Raw genomic sequence first — 14,816 nt, forward strand, 5'->3', positions numbered from 1 at the left:
CTCATCACTCCCAATATTCCTACCCAATCAATCACTTCCACACCTCCTGGCTGACATTGCTGGCTATCCAAAACTCAATCTGTCTGGCCCGGCCAGTGTAGCATGGCATTCATTTGTGAATTAAACTGAAAATTAGTAGTCATGCATTTCTTATCGTTTTTCCCCCCGTATTACATGAAAACTGTGTCTGTGTATAATAATGTGGAATAATCTTTTAAAGTAGCTTTTCTTTTAATTAAGATAATTAGTTTGCCATGATAAACCTGTCAGATCACAGTTATCTAGAAAGATATGAGAAAAACATTTCTTTGAAAAACTAAATGTTTATATTACTGAAATTGTACTGATATGCATCTTGCATAATAATTTGGAACATAGTGCATGTTTGCATCCCTTTCCTACATTACAACACGGTAAGATAATACCATGTTATACTAATGTATAACAACTTTTATTTAGTATTCAGATCCATTTTGTTTTTTCTCCTCTCTGTGGTAAATAACCCAGTGAGGCAGTATGTTATGTATGTAGTCACCAGGACAAATCCCACACAAGAGGAATACCTGGTCAAACTTTAAAAAAACTAAAAAAAGTTACAATCAGATTCTGCAAGTTGCTGTACACTTTTTTCTTAGGTTGATTCACTAACGATACACCGGCCTTGTGCAGCTATTAATGCGAAATGACCCACATAAAATTGTTGTACAATAATAAATACTGAGTCCTAAGAGATTATTAGGTAAAAACTGATGTGAACCCATTGTTCTTTTAAGAGGTGAAAAAGTACAGAAGCACAAATCATTCACCATATGGTGCATGAAACCTGAAAAATCCTTCAAATACATTTTGGAGCTCTTATTGCTAAAAGGTTTTACAACAAGCTGACATGTTTACGTGTCAGATGGCAGACTATGAGCCAATTGCTTGTAAACAACTAGAGATGACACTCAAGCCCATAATGCACTTGTGTTCAACCTGTCCTGCAGGGAGTATGATTGAGCAGCACTGGGGATAATGAGAGCTGCCATTTTACTGTTGACTTAAACGATGCAGAGCCAGTCACAAGAATGTCTGTGTGCCTGAGTGTTCACTAGTGTGAGTCGGCATTATTAATTAACATAATTCAATGTTCTAATTAAGAATGCATGGGTGAATGCATGCACATTCCCCAGTGTATTGTCCAGCTATACTCAAAGCTTTGAGAAGTACAAAAACTGAAGAGGGAATAATAATAATAATAATAAATAATAAAAAAAAAAAACATTACCAAGAGACAGAGCCAGACTGACTGGTTTCGTAAAGTTACCCGATCACATTGCACTATATTTACATAGCTCAGGCAGGTTAAAGTACACACAAAACTTTCACAAAAGAACCTACCAGCTTCTGCAACCTTGCAGAAGACATTACTGTAAATAGTGTCACAACAGCAAAAAGAGTATCAATATTTAAGGGCCAACAAAGCAAAATGCTTTGAAAAAATAATTTAAGCTTCATTATTAACCATGAAATTATAGAAAAATCATTTTTTCACTGTTCCGTGCCTTTTCAGGGAATTATCATAGCAAAATGTCTCTTTTACATAGAACAGGGAGGGAGAGAATCCACACACAAATCGTATATCAATGCTGGATAAGGCAAATCACATTTAACCAGAAAAATGAAATGTGCATGCAGCACTATGAGCAAAGATAGTGCTTTTACATTTTCAATCAATTAGCTCTATTATTTACAGATGTTTATCATTATACACTTATAGTATATAATGAATTTTGTTATCTATTAGCCAAAACAAGATTCTTGTCCACTGGTTCAAAAACGCCAGAATCTAGCAAGCTAGAATTTGTGCAACTCTTGTGTCAACAACAATAACAACTGTGAAAATACACCACTGTGTTAATTTCCACAACCAAGCTATTAGCGAGTTTTACCAAGTTAGACCTGTGGAGTGGAGATCTGTTGGACACCACCACTGCCAAGTTACCATTGTTGGGGCCCCTGAGCAAGGGCCTTAACCATCAGTTGCTCAAGTTATGTTCACTCAGAATTGTAAGTTGCTTTGGATAAAAGCGTCAGCTAAATTCCATAAATGTAAATGAGAAAAAAGATTTTCACTGTAGAGAACTATAGAACTTCTGTGAAGCTCTCGTTTGGATAGAATTTTAAAAATTAAAAACTGACAGCGTGTGTCAGAACAAGGTTCAGGGGTGAACAAAATTTAAATGCATATGGTGGGCTGCTGGCATTTAAAATCTCATAATCAAAGTACACTTTCAGGTAGAACATCTTTGCATCCAGAAAAAAACACACGCACACAAACAACAAAAAGCCTCTAAACTGCACATCAACCACTCTTTTAAAGTGTCTTGAAGTCCCTATCTACATGTCATGCAAAACATAGAATTAAGCATTCAAAGTATTTCGTTTCAATGTAAAATTACTACAACTTTCTAATTAGTCGACTATTTGGTGATTAAGTAGGCTTATTAATAAATATGCAGACCCACATACTGCATCTAAGTGAATCCAGAGAACTGGGGTGGAGAACCAGAGCATTAGAACACTTGGTAAGGGATAATAATTATTAGATAAGATTATCCAAAGACAAGGTCTGCAGCCCATTTCTTAAAAACAAACAAACACAAAACCCTGTATAGCCTAGACATAATCAAATACATGATTTAATTCAAATACTAGGCACATATTACAGTATCAGTCAAGAACTATACAAAAACTCCAATCACTGCACACTCAGCAATGATTAACCTCATGTGTTGCACTGCATCAGGATGACAGGACACAGCCAAGGTTCTGGGAATGGAATGCTGAAGTACTAGGCCATTGCTTCCTTGCCAAACACAAACATAGCAATGCTAATAGTGCTAGATTAATTAGTGGGACAGAAATTCAATTCATTTCAATATTTCCACCGCCTCTCTGGCCTTTATTAATAGTTGTTTCAATCTGAACAAAACAATATGACCAAATTATCCTATAACCTTGCATGTACTTGAACCAGACCATTTTATTCCTTCTCCAGATCTTTACAACAAAGATAACTGGGCACCACACCATCCTTAGACCTGCTGTAGACTGAATTTATTGGGAACGCCTTATATTTCAGCAGCTTGCAGAAGAAAACGGAGCCTTTAGTAGTTCCTTCCCCAGCTGTTAACCCTCTGGCTATCAGCACCAACAACCAACCGCGCTTGCCCTGACTTGTTACAGAACGAATGTACAGGAATGTACAGTAGGCTCGATGTTTTACTACACCACAAATTTAAATCTAGATCCATCTCAAGATAATCGTCTGTGTACTGTAGTGGAGCCACGGCTGGAAGGTCGGTCGGTCGGTCGGTCAATATGAGTGACAAGTTCCCAACGAAACAGCGGTTTAACTGAACCTGTAGTGCTATACCGCAAAGGTGACCACAGCGATGACTAAGACAGCTAGCTAGCTTTAGCTAAATCAAATCATGCCTTTAAACCATCTCGACATCCAGATTGGGTTGTTAAACTTAGCTATTTATTGGCCTTAAGGGAAACCGCATATCAGAGTTTAAATTTGAGAACATGAAGGCACGCAGAGAAACGAACACAATGACAGGTGCATAAATGTATGCATCTAGTGAGCTAGCTAGACAGCCAATTTACTAGCTAGCCATATTTGTTTCCTAACCTAGCTAGGCTAACGCTAACTATTCAGCTGTACTAGCCTACTAGTACCATTACTGGAACAAGCCGATCCCAAATTAACTATTGAATAAACAAGCATAACTAAGAGATAACGGAAGCAAACGAGACATAAACAAACAATCTTGCTAGCTTAGCTACTAACACTAGCCAAACAATTTAGCTAGATAGATAGATAGCTGGCTACGTTAACTTAACTAGCAAGGTAGCCATTTGTGTCATCAGACCGGGATAGGAATCTTTTATATTTTTTAAACTTTCACTGGTGAGCACTTCTGTATAATAACTTAACTATCCAACCTAGTATGACTAGCGCTACATGGTTATATTACATAATTATATGGACTCGGATCGTATTCCTCGGAATTCACGGGAGGGTTAGCTTTAGCTACCCTAGCTAGCTAGTACATTTAAATCAGGAATTTTAGCTAGTTTCGCCAAGTTCACTTTACAGCAACAGGTTGCATTGACGTTTTTTGTTTTATAACTTACTATTTAGTGTGACAGCAACGTTTCAAATAAAAATCTAAAATGGAGTCATTAGCATCACATATGTCATGCGTGGCTTACCTGGTCACAATATATCTTGGATGTGCCTCCATAAGTTGAACAAACCAGTTAGTTCACGACGAGCCCTTAATCAGCTACGTAATAGGTCAGGCAGCGTCACACTTGTGAATCTGCGCGTTGAACTTTATAAAATCCAGAAAAACCATAACAGAAAAGGGAATTTTAGACCGAGAACCCAGTGCTGAGAGTTTTATTTCCTCTCACTCAAAGTCATAACACTTGCTAGAGGTAATTAACATACATTTTTTCACAAGTCATCCCAGCTCTGAAATGGTCCACCCGTCAAATACAGTGAACTGTGTACCATGTGATGGATACTGCAAGATCAAGGGTTGCCAGTTGCATCATAATCACTCTCCGCCTAATCAATGCGGCTTTTTTGTAGTAGCGTGAGAAAAGGTAACGATAAAGAAAGGTTTTGATACAATGTATACCAATATATATGTAAGTAAATCGTTAACCAGACCATTCCTACAGTTTTACAATCACAATCATAGACCGTAGAGTCTATTAATTCAATGCCACTGTTTTATTTATTTATTTATTTTCTCCAAATTACTATAAAATATTTGAAAAACATAAAAGACAACTTTTCCTTACGCCTCCAATCTCAAAAATAAGTCATGTCTGCCATCTGGTGGTTTGTTTCTTAACTACAGATTTGTTTGTTTTTTTTTGTTGTTGTTGTTGGGGTTTTTGTTGTTGTTGTTGTTTGTTTTCCAAAATGTAAAGAGATTCCCATAATGATAATTTTTACTAATACAGAATTAGTACTTTTACAGAAATTTACAGAAATATTCACCTCCTTTATATAGTTCTTGGTGAAATATCTTTGTGATACAGGATTGCTTTTTAATTTTTTTTAAGTACTGCTTTACATTCAAGAAATGTATTAATAATGTTGGCTTTCTGTTTGCTTGGGAAAATGGTTTGTTAGAATATTCTATGGCATTAGCTATGAGTTATGTTTTTCTTGTTTAAACCAATGTTTTGTACTTGGAAGTTTAAAGGTAGAATATGAAGAGTGCATTGCTGTGACAAATATAGTAAAAAGACCATTCCAGGTTGTGTTTGGATGCACAACACCCAAATCAACAATAGCATCACTCCTTCTGGAGCCTTATAAGTCATACAGACTTGAATAGCTTAAATGTTCATAAAACACCCTGGTCCACAAAATGGTGGACCAGCCACAAAAACATGAAATGAAGGAGTTTATGATATACATGTACAGTATTTCAAAAATGAATGACATCCAATTAATGACAATAATTACAGCTATAGGTAAGAATGTCTGCCTTTAAAGGCTTTGTGTAACTATCAAATTGCAGGATGTTTTACTGAAAACCTTTTATGGTATCATATTAGAAGTATTTCTTGAACTTTTTATTTGTATTTATAGAACTTCTGATATTCATTTACATGCCCACAATAATCTATGATAGCATCTTTTGAAGATATGGGTTTTCTTTCTCCTGCAAGAAACATAGAACAACCTTTTCTACTTATCCTTTGATCCTAAGATGCATGTACTCTACTGATCTTAACAATATATCCAAAACAGCATCACACTCATTCTAAAACAGCACAGATTGATAATGATAAAGCTAAATTTACGTACAAAACTTTACAAGGGCACAGTGCAGGTGGTGGTTACATAATCAAGATGAATCTTATTAACTAACAGTTCACTCTGATTAGCAAGGTATATGGTTATACCGGAAGGATTTGTGCATTTATGCCAGTCAAATGGTTAATGGTCAGTTATTATCTTTATCTTTATGGTGTCAAATGTATATTAACTGATATGTTCAGCAATGCTTTAGCATTCCATGAATGTTTTGAAATGGTCTTTCTGTGTAGGCTAATAACAATTTCCCCAATGTAGAAGCATCTGTCATTATTTCCAAAATAATTTATTTTGTCCTATTCATAAAAAGGGGGACAGTAGTCATCCTCACACATCACATGACTTTTGTCCACCATTCTACTGCTTTTATTTCTGGCTTTCTTATGTCTACCTCACACAGTGACTTACAATTATGACTAAATACAACTTGAGCAGCTAAGGGTTAAGGGCCTTGCTCAGGGGCCCAACAGCAGTAACTTGGGAGTGGTGAGGCTTGAACCAGCCACATTCCAGTTACAAGTTAAGTACCTTAACCACTGAGCTACCACTGTCCCCTACCCTGACATTTGCCGTAGGCAGAGCCAAATCCAGACTGACTGCTGGAACATCTGCCTGCAGAGACACAGGGGATGCATCTTTTTTGCCGTCTTACATTAGGTGCTTGGTTACATGGCCCTTGTAGAGCTCAGCTCTGTTGTGTCTGTTTGGTATTAGGAAGACACGTTGCTTGCTTTGCACTTTTATTTACTCTGTACCGTTTGCATTGTGTGTTTTGTATATGATTGAATGGATATGATGTTGTGGTGTACATTAGGTTAAGTAGTGTTTATTATTCCAGCACGTCACCCTAAAGTGTACTTTTCTTCTTGATTTCTATTTATACACTGGCATATGAAAAAAGAATGAACAATAAGAAGACAAACATTTTAAAAAGTTTGACATTTTTTAAATATAGTGGTTTATAGGGCTGGTTCCTGTTCACTAATGTTACCACTTTTCAGTCAGCCTTGAGTGAGTTCCAGGTAGGTTTGCAGAGGCCAGAACTGTTTACCGTGAACAACTTATACTTTTAAACATTCCATCAGTGCCTGACGGTCCTCTTCTACACTGTGGATTAAGATTTGGAACTGGATAATCGAATCAACGCCACTCGTGATACCAAGTATATGCCACAATTAGGTCTGCGTCCCTTCTATCATGTTTAAATAGATGTTCCCTGTGTTTGGTGGCCATTAGGAAATAAACAGTTTAATAGAGAACTCTCTGGTGTCTGGGCAGTGAGAAAAGCCAGTGCAGCCATTCCCACTCGGCGCCAGTGTGCAGAGTCCACATGGGACCACAAGGCATAATGAGCTAACATCAGCCAGCACTCATAACCCTCCTGAAGGAGGTTTACTTTTACAGTAAAACCCTCAGTTTTTCTCAATTTGAAGGTCAATAGTACAGCGGATATATCACCAGTGATTTATCTCTAGTTCAGACTGGGGGGCACTGGTCCGAGTCTATTGTGCTGTATTGGTAGATAAGCATGCAGTATCGATATACCTTGGTGTCCACGAGGAAAGGTCCTTTAGTGACCTCATAATTTTTAAAAACAGAGGTTATTGTGGGCTAGTTATATTGTTCAGTAGATACTTATGTTTATGGCATTTAGCTGACACTTGTATTCAAAGCAACTTATAATTATGACTGAGTACAACTTGAGTATTTGAGGATTAGGAGTCTTGCTCAGTGGCCCAATAGTGGCAACTTGGCAGTTGGCAATAACTATTAACTGTTCATTTTGTACATTTTGTACAGTGATATAGCTAAGAAATTTCAGTTCCTAATATATCATACTTTCAAAAAGCTTTCAAACAAGTAAGTTGTTAGAAATTTTATTTATATATATATATATATATATACAGGTGCATCTCAATAAATTAGAATATCATAATATCATCGAAAAGTTAATGTCAGTAATTCAATTCAAAAAGTGAAACTTGTATATTATATAGATTCATTACACACAGAGCAATCTATTTCAAGCGTTTATTTCTTTTAATGTTGATCATTATGGCCTACAGCCAATGAACACCCAAAAGTCAGTATCTCAGAAAATTAGAATATTGTGAAAAAGTTCAATATTGTAGACACATGGTGTTACACTCTAATCAGCTAATCAACACAAAACACCTGCAAAGGTTTCCTAAGCCTTTAAATGGTCCCTCAGTTTGGTTCATTAGGCTACACAATCTTGGGGAAGACTGCTGACTTGACAGTTGTCCAGAAGGCAGTCACTGAAACCCTCCACAAGTAGAGTTACCACAAAAGGTCATTGCTAAAGAAGCTGGCTGTTCACAGAGTGCTGTATCCAGGCATATAAATGGGAAGTTGAGTGGAAGGAAAACATGTGGTAGACAAAAGTACACAAGCATCAGGGATAACCACAGCCTTGAAAGGATTGTCAAGAAAAGCCGATTCAAGAATTTGGGGGAGATTCACAAGGAGGGGACTGCTGCTGGAGTCAAGAGCCACCACACACAGACGTATCCAGGACGTGGCCTACGACTGTCGCTTTCCTTGTGTCAAGCCACTCCTGAACCAGAGACAACGTCAGAAACGTCTTACCTGGGCCAAGGAGAAAAAAGACTGGACTGTAGCTCAGTGGTCCAAAGTCCTGTTTTCAGATGAATGTAAATATTGCATTCGTTTGGAAATCGAGGTCCCAGAGTCTGGAGGAAGAGTGGAGAGGCACACAATCCAAGCTGTTTGAGGTCTAGTGTGAAGTTTCCCCAATCAGTGATGGTTTGGGAAGCCATGTCATCTGCTGGTGTTGGTCCATTGTGTTATATCAAGTCCAAAATCAGCGCAGCCGTCTACCAGGACATTTTAGAGCACTTCATGCCTCCCTCTGCTGACAAGCTTTATGGAGATGTGGATTTCATTTTCCAGCAGGACTTGGCACTTGCCCACACTGCCAAAAGTACCAATACCTGGTTTAAGAACCACAGTATCACTGTATTTGATTGGCCAGCAAACTCACCTGACCTAAACCCTATAGAGAATCCATGGGGTATTGTCAAGAGGAAGATGAGAGACACCAGACCCAACAATGCAGATGAGCTGAAGGCCACTATCAAAGCAACCTGGGCTTCCATAACACCTCAACAGTGCCACAGGCTGATCGGCTACAAATAAATAAATAAATATATATATTTATTCTTCTTTTTTTTTTACATTTATTTATTTATTTCATACTCAGTGCAAGAACCAAAAAATCCTCTAAACTGGTAAAGTTATCTTAACAAGTAAGTATAGAACCCAGGACTCCAGATCTCACACCTACTGTTATCTGTATCTGCATGTCTCCTCTTTTATAAACACTTTAAAATAAATGAGTTTAGACAAAGTAGAAACCTTTATTTTTAAGACAGTGAACAAATGTAGGAAAAGAAAGTTAGCCAAGCATAAAGACGGTGCTATATATAGACTTTTTACTGACAGCACTTAAAGATTTCACAATAGTTGCCATTCTCACCTTTGAATCACACTGGCATTCAACACTATAAATACATGTTTAAAATGGTACTTTGGGAGGCAAACAAACTTCCTGTAACTAATAGAGATTTGCAGGCTAGCCAAGGTGGTAGAGTTGTCCGATTGAATGCCTGTCCATTAAAGCTTCTCACTCAACAACCCATCTTAGAAATACCCCACACTGACAAAGACAAAACTTTATTAAATGATATGGTATATATACTATCTGGACTTGTTCAATGAAAATTTACTTTCAGTAGGTCAAAGTTCATTATGAGGATCCTAGCAGAAATACCCACAAGTACACATTTGATAGCTTGTATAATTTCAGTAGCATGTGGCTGTTGGTATATCTAGCCTGATTTGGTTATAATATACTTTCAGAACGTATTGAACTTTAGTTTACTAGATAAGAATGTGACCTGTTTATTTTGGTTCTCTTTAAGAAATGTAATGAAGTAGTGCTGTACTGTAGCAGATGCATACCAGCCTTATCAGGGAGCGCTGTTTACAGTAAGATACACATTCCTCTCCGACTCTGAACAATCGGGTTCATCTGAACAACACAAGACCTCTAAGTCACCTTCTCTTTTACTTAGTCACATCCCAAGAGTACTGTGTGTCCTAACTAACACTTTAGGGACAGTAGGGATAGATGTTTGACAGAGTACAGAAAGCTCTTCCTTTCTCGTGTTCTCGTGTTACGCTCGGCTATAACCTTGAGAAGGAACCATTGTCACTTAAGCCAGATTTATGCTGCACACATTATACACAGCAGATATGCATATTCAACTAGGGAAGTAAGTTCAACTGATCTCATGTCATCCCTCAGATCAGATCTCATTTACATGACCGATTAATTGTATAAATGCTGACATATTAGTCAATGAAGGGCACCTTCCACAGTCCTTAACGCGGAAATAACAATGGAATGTTCTATCAACTACATTCAAATGAAGAAAGATAACCTTCACGGAGTGTTTTGTTTGTTTATGACACCACAATGACCCCACAAAGGAGGAAATATTCACCCACTTGCAGTGATAAGGGATAGTTTACAACTCAGGAGAACAGAACAGTTACAGTTAACTTTGGGACAAGGAGGAACCTGGTTAGGTGTTTTTAGAGGATGCTTAAAATAGCTGTATGGCATTAAGTCTTGACAATAGGATCAAATGTCCTCCAGAAAATACTTGCCATTACATTAGAGTCAAAGATCAGTGCGATACAACACACAATAGAAACAGTGTCTGCATTTTTCCCCCACTGTTTTGTGTTCTTATACACAGCAAGTCTTATTTTCTAGCTAAGAAAAAGTTCACTGGAGGAAAAGGTTTCCCTTTATTTCTGATAATATACAACTACAACTTAATATGTTATATAATTAAATTGTTGTTGAACGTCTTATTGTTTTGTTTCTACCTACCAATACACTAGATTTGCAATGAAAGAATGACTATGAGGGTAAGGTGCAGAAAGTCTGCTTTGATTTGAGGATAACATCTTTTGCTGGGTGAAGCATGTAGGGGTAACAATCTGATTTCAGGGAAACATTTGGCCTTTGCTTTCTGTGTTTTTGCATTTTTCATTCTTGCACAAACCAAAACAAGGTGTGTCAAAATTAAATATACATTAGGCTAGACGCAAGAATGTCCTGGCGATCGTAGTGATAACAAACTTGCCAAACCACAGCAGTGACACTATCCAGGATGTGGGCAGAGATGTGTCAAACTGCAAGATGCAAACCCCCGATAAATCTCGAGATCATAAAGGTCAGGTTAGAGGTACCTGTAAGGTAGGTCACAAATGCCTGTATATTTCTGGGCAGGTGGTACCAAGATTACCTTGCAGCAGTTATAGAATGAAGACGCTGAAACAACAAAGAACTCCTGAGAATCCATAGATACCACTTAATCTGTGAAACATGGCAGCTCACGCATTTATGGCTGCCAGTGGAACTGGCTCACACATCTCTGTTCATGACATGACTGCTAAGAACAGCAGTGGGATAAATTCTGAAGAGACCTGAAGCATCCCAGCAGCGCCGATGCAGTCATACGCCTGCCTATGTGAGGTGCAATGCAGGCGTGTCAGAGCATGACCATAGTGAAAGACACCCAGTGATGTCTAGGTATCGCACACTGCAGGCAGTCATTATGGGAGATTATATTCACTTAACCAGTCATAGTGGTGGTTGCCCTCATGTAGATGTAGATGTAAATGCTCACCAGTTAAAGCAAATTTTTTAGGTCCATAATGATGGAGTACAGAGCCAAACCATGAAAACCATCACTGTGATAGCTTAAAGTGATTTTTTGTTACAATTGCCGCATCCAGCACTTTCTGCATTTTACACACATCCTCCTCATTATCTTGTGATGTGAGTGATAAGGCAGAATGTAACTAACCACAATAGCATCCCTGTTTGCAAGGCAGGGCCCAACCAAACCACGGGAGTACACCACAGCCGGTGCTCTGCCCTATGAGGAGGGATAAGAATAGCACCATTTGGGTGACCCTGTGACTTTAAAAAACCTGAAGTATGGGGCAGCAGTTGAAAGCAATGGTATCTCCATTTGTGTGGCTTCTAAAACAATGACGTGTGACTGCAGATGAATGTGATTCGGGTAGAACGTGGACCTCTCACATGATGCAAAGTGGATGTGCCAGTGGGCGTGTTCTTCAGGTGGCGATGATGGCCCGGATTGTGATGCAGGAGATAAAGACCGTGGCTCCTGCAGGCTGATAATGACTGTGTAGGCCACAGCAAAGCTTGTGCAACAATGCCATTCTGGAAGACCTGAGCGTGCACGCGGTACCAGGCAGCACTGAGGATTCTGCTGACTTAGATGTCAAGCATGTTGAAGTTCTATACTGAAAACAACCCTTTCATTCTGGGAATACCAAGCAAGTCATTACAAATACCAGCCAACATTTTGTTCCTGAAAATATAGAGTCTCCCCTCCATTGTTGTCGTCTTATGACCTAGAAACATTTGTATGGAATGATGTCAAAAAAATTGTCCCACTGGCATGTCATTTTCCGGTTAGAGACAGAAAGCTCTATGGCTTGAAGAAAGGCACGCATGTCCGCTGAGGTCATGACCCCGCCACAGATTTTCAGCACGCACGAAACAAACAGGCAGACCTTGCATGCCAGGTGTGGGCCATTGTGAAATGCCCCCTCGGCACAGACGCCGTCACCAGCAGACAGGTGAATAAAGTGTGCCGGCAGCTAAAAGCATGACACATGCACATGTTTACAGCAGACTGCATTTCTCAGGTCCTAATGAGATGACATGCACTTGGCTCATGTGCTCACAATTGTGTGGGTGCTGGTGCAATTACGACGCATTAGGCTTTGAGGCAAACCGGCTACACTTAATGAGATTGTTTTGTCCTGACTCATGTAAGCCTATTCAGGTCAGAAGCAGCTACTGAGGCATGCCTTGACACATGTATGAGCAGAATATCTGGCATAAAGAATCATAGGCTTTCTTTGACCTCCACTTTAGTGTGATGCCAATGTAGGCCATCACATAACAGTTTACCCAAATGCCACCCACCCCCCACGCCCACCCCCCACTAATATCAAATGGACAACTTGACCCTACAACAGTCATGTCAAACTTCTGATGGACATTTATTAGGACATTTTAGTTTTAGATATCTGCCAGGTAGTCTGGTTGATAAGAGTCCTGATAATAATAGCCTTCAAGATGGAGCAATCCAAACGGAATAAACCTATGACATCATGAGCCATGTACCCTAGCCTCCCACAGACTGGTGCGACGCCTGTGCTAGCCCACTGGTTCAATCCACTGCCACAGAGTGCATTTTGTCCCCTCTCCCACTCAGAAGATAGGCACTCGCATCCTCAGTTCACTGCCACATCATGGAAAACGATAAAGGCATGCTTGGGATGAAAGAATTCTGCTCTGAACAGTGGAAAACAGCTCCAAATTTAGAAGATCCAAAAGTCTGGAGAATATCACATAGTCACACAGGAAAGTGGAACAATAGCTTCAGGCTAATGTGGAATTTGGGTGTACCCAACAGGGGCACTGACTTTCAAAGCACAAGCACAAGGTTGTGCTGGACAAATGCCTTATGGAATTCCTGTTATCAAACTCAGATGCACTGTTCTAATGATATCTGAAAATAACTCTGAAGTATAAATAAATAAAATATATTTGAATATCCTCATGTACAAAAAATTAGCTGAGAAAAAACAATTATTATTATTAATAATAATAATAATAATAATAATAATAAAAAGAAGAAGAATTTGTAATTATTTGTCTCTTTTTTACTGCAAAAGTTTAAATTGTATTCCACAGGAAATATTAAACAGGATTTATTACAACAGGATAAATATTACACAGGATTTATTATGCATTCAATTTTATATGAGAACACTAAAGCAATTAATTGTTATTAATAATTAATAATAACTATGTATAGCCATAAATCTAATGTAAATTATTAATATGAATGCATATATCTGTATAGATGACATGCAATTATAATATAAATCATAAAATATTAAGTAACAAAAGACCCAATAAGTTTAAACCAGTCTAAGCAAAATAAATGTTAGGTCTGGATGAACAGAATTAAGCAGCTAACAGTCTGCATGGTAGGAACTGCATGCTTTTCTTCCCTTCTAACTGTAAATGTTCTGGACATCTCATTACTTCAGGCTTAGGGCTTTTATATATTAGACTCCTGGAGTAAAAGGCGTCAGTTTCATTGCTTTAATTCTTTCAGACACAAACTGCCTCCACTGTCTCATATGCTGCTTTGTTTTTAAAACAGCACATATATAACCTTCACTGAGTGCAGTGTTTCTGTACTAGCTGAGCCAACACTCATACAGAGCTTCTGAAAGGCTGCTTGGTATGCATAATGTGTACGTGTGTATGTGATGTTTTTTGTTTGTTTGTTTTGTTGTTGTTGTTGTTTGTTAGGAATAGCACGATTTGTTTGATTCAACACAATTCAGAACTGATTCTAATTCAAGAATCATTCAGTGCTCTTGGGCATCAGTCTGAGTGTGGACGTTTGTGCTTGAATCATCCAACAGAAAGACAAAGCCCATGTCCGTGGTCTGCTTTTATCTAAGACTCCAAACATGTCAAAATCCTTTGTCATTGGGTCCACATTTTCGACCCCCATGTAGGCTGTGGAAAGATAGGGACAGGGCAAACCATTCTGCCCCCAATGCTCTCCAAAACACAAGCCTCACCTGAGCTGACCTGCCATAGGAGAGATTGAAAACTCCAGGACTTTAGACTCAAGTTGACCTCAGACTCAAGTAGTTGGCACTCTAAAACTGACAGAGGTGCTCCTGTCTATCTCCCTGTCTGTATCTCAGCTGTGCAGTGATATGCGGGGCTTAGGCG

General features: G+C 38.6%; 1 protein-coding gene across 3 annotated transcripts in view; it reads right to left on the reverse strand.

Moving 5' to 3' along the window:
* Nucleotides 1–4,528, reverse strand: part of phactr4a (phosphatase and actin regulator 4a) — a 30,130-nt gene extending 25,602 nt beyond the window's left edge. For 2 of the 3 annotated variants that reach the window (XM_035525193.2, XM_081716274.1), the window contains exon 1: nucleotides 4,264–4,528. The gene's annotated coding sequence lies outside the window, so the exon portion shown is untranslated. The remainder of the gene's footprint in view (nucleotides 1–4,263) is intronic. The other variant, XM_081716275.1, reaches the window with a different exon arrangement.
* Between the last annotated feature and the right edge of the window lie 10,288 nt (nucleotides 4,529–14,816).

This window comes from Electrophorus electricus, chromosome 6, assembly GCF_041902795.1.
Source record: "Electrophorus electricus isolate QZ-2024a chromosome 6, ASM4190279v1, whole genome shotgun sequence".
NCBI lineage: Eukaryota > Metazoa > Chordata > Actinopteri > Gymnotiformes > Gymnotidae > Electrophorus > Electrophorus electricus.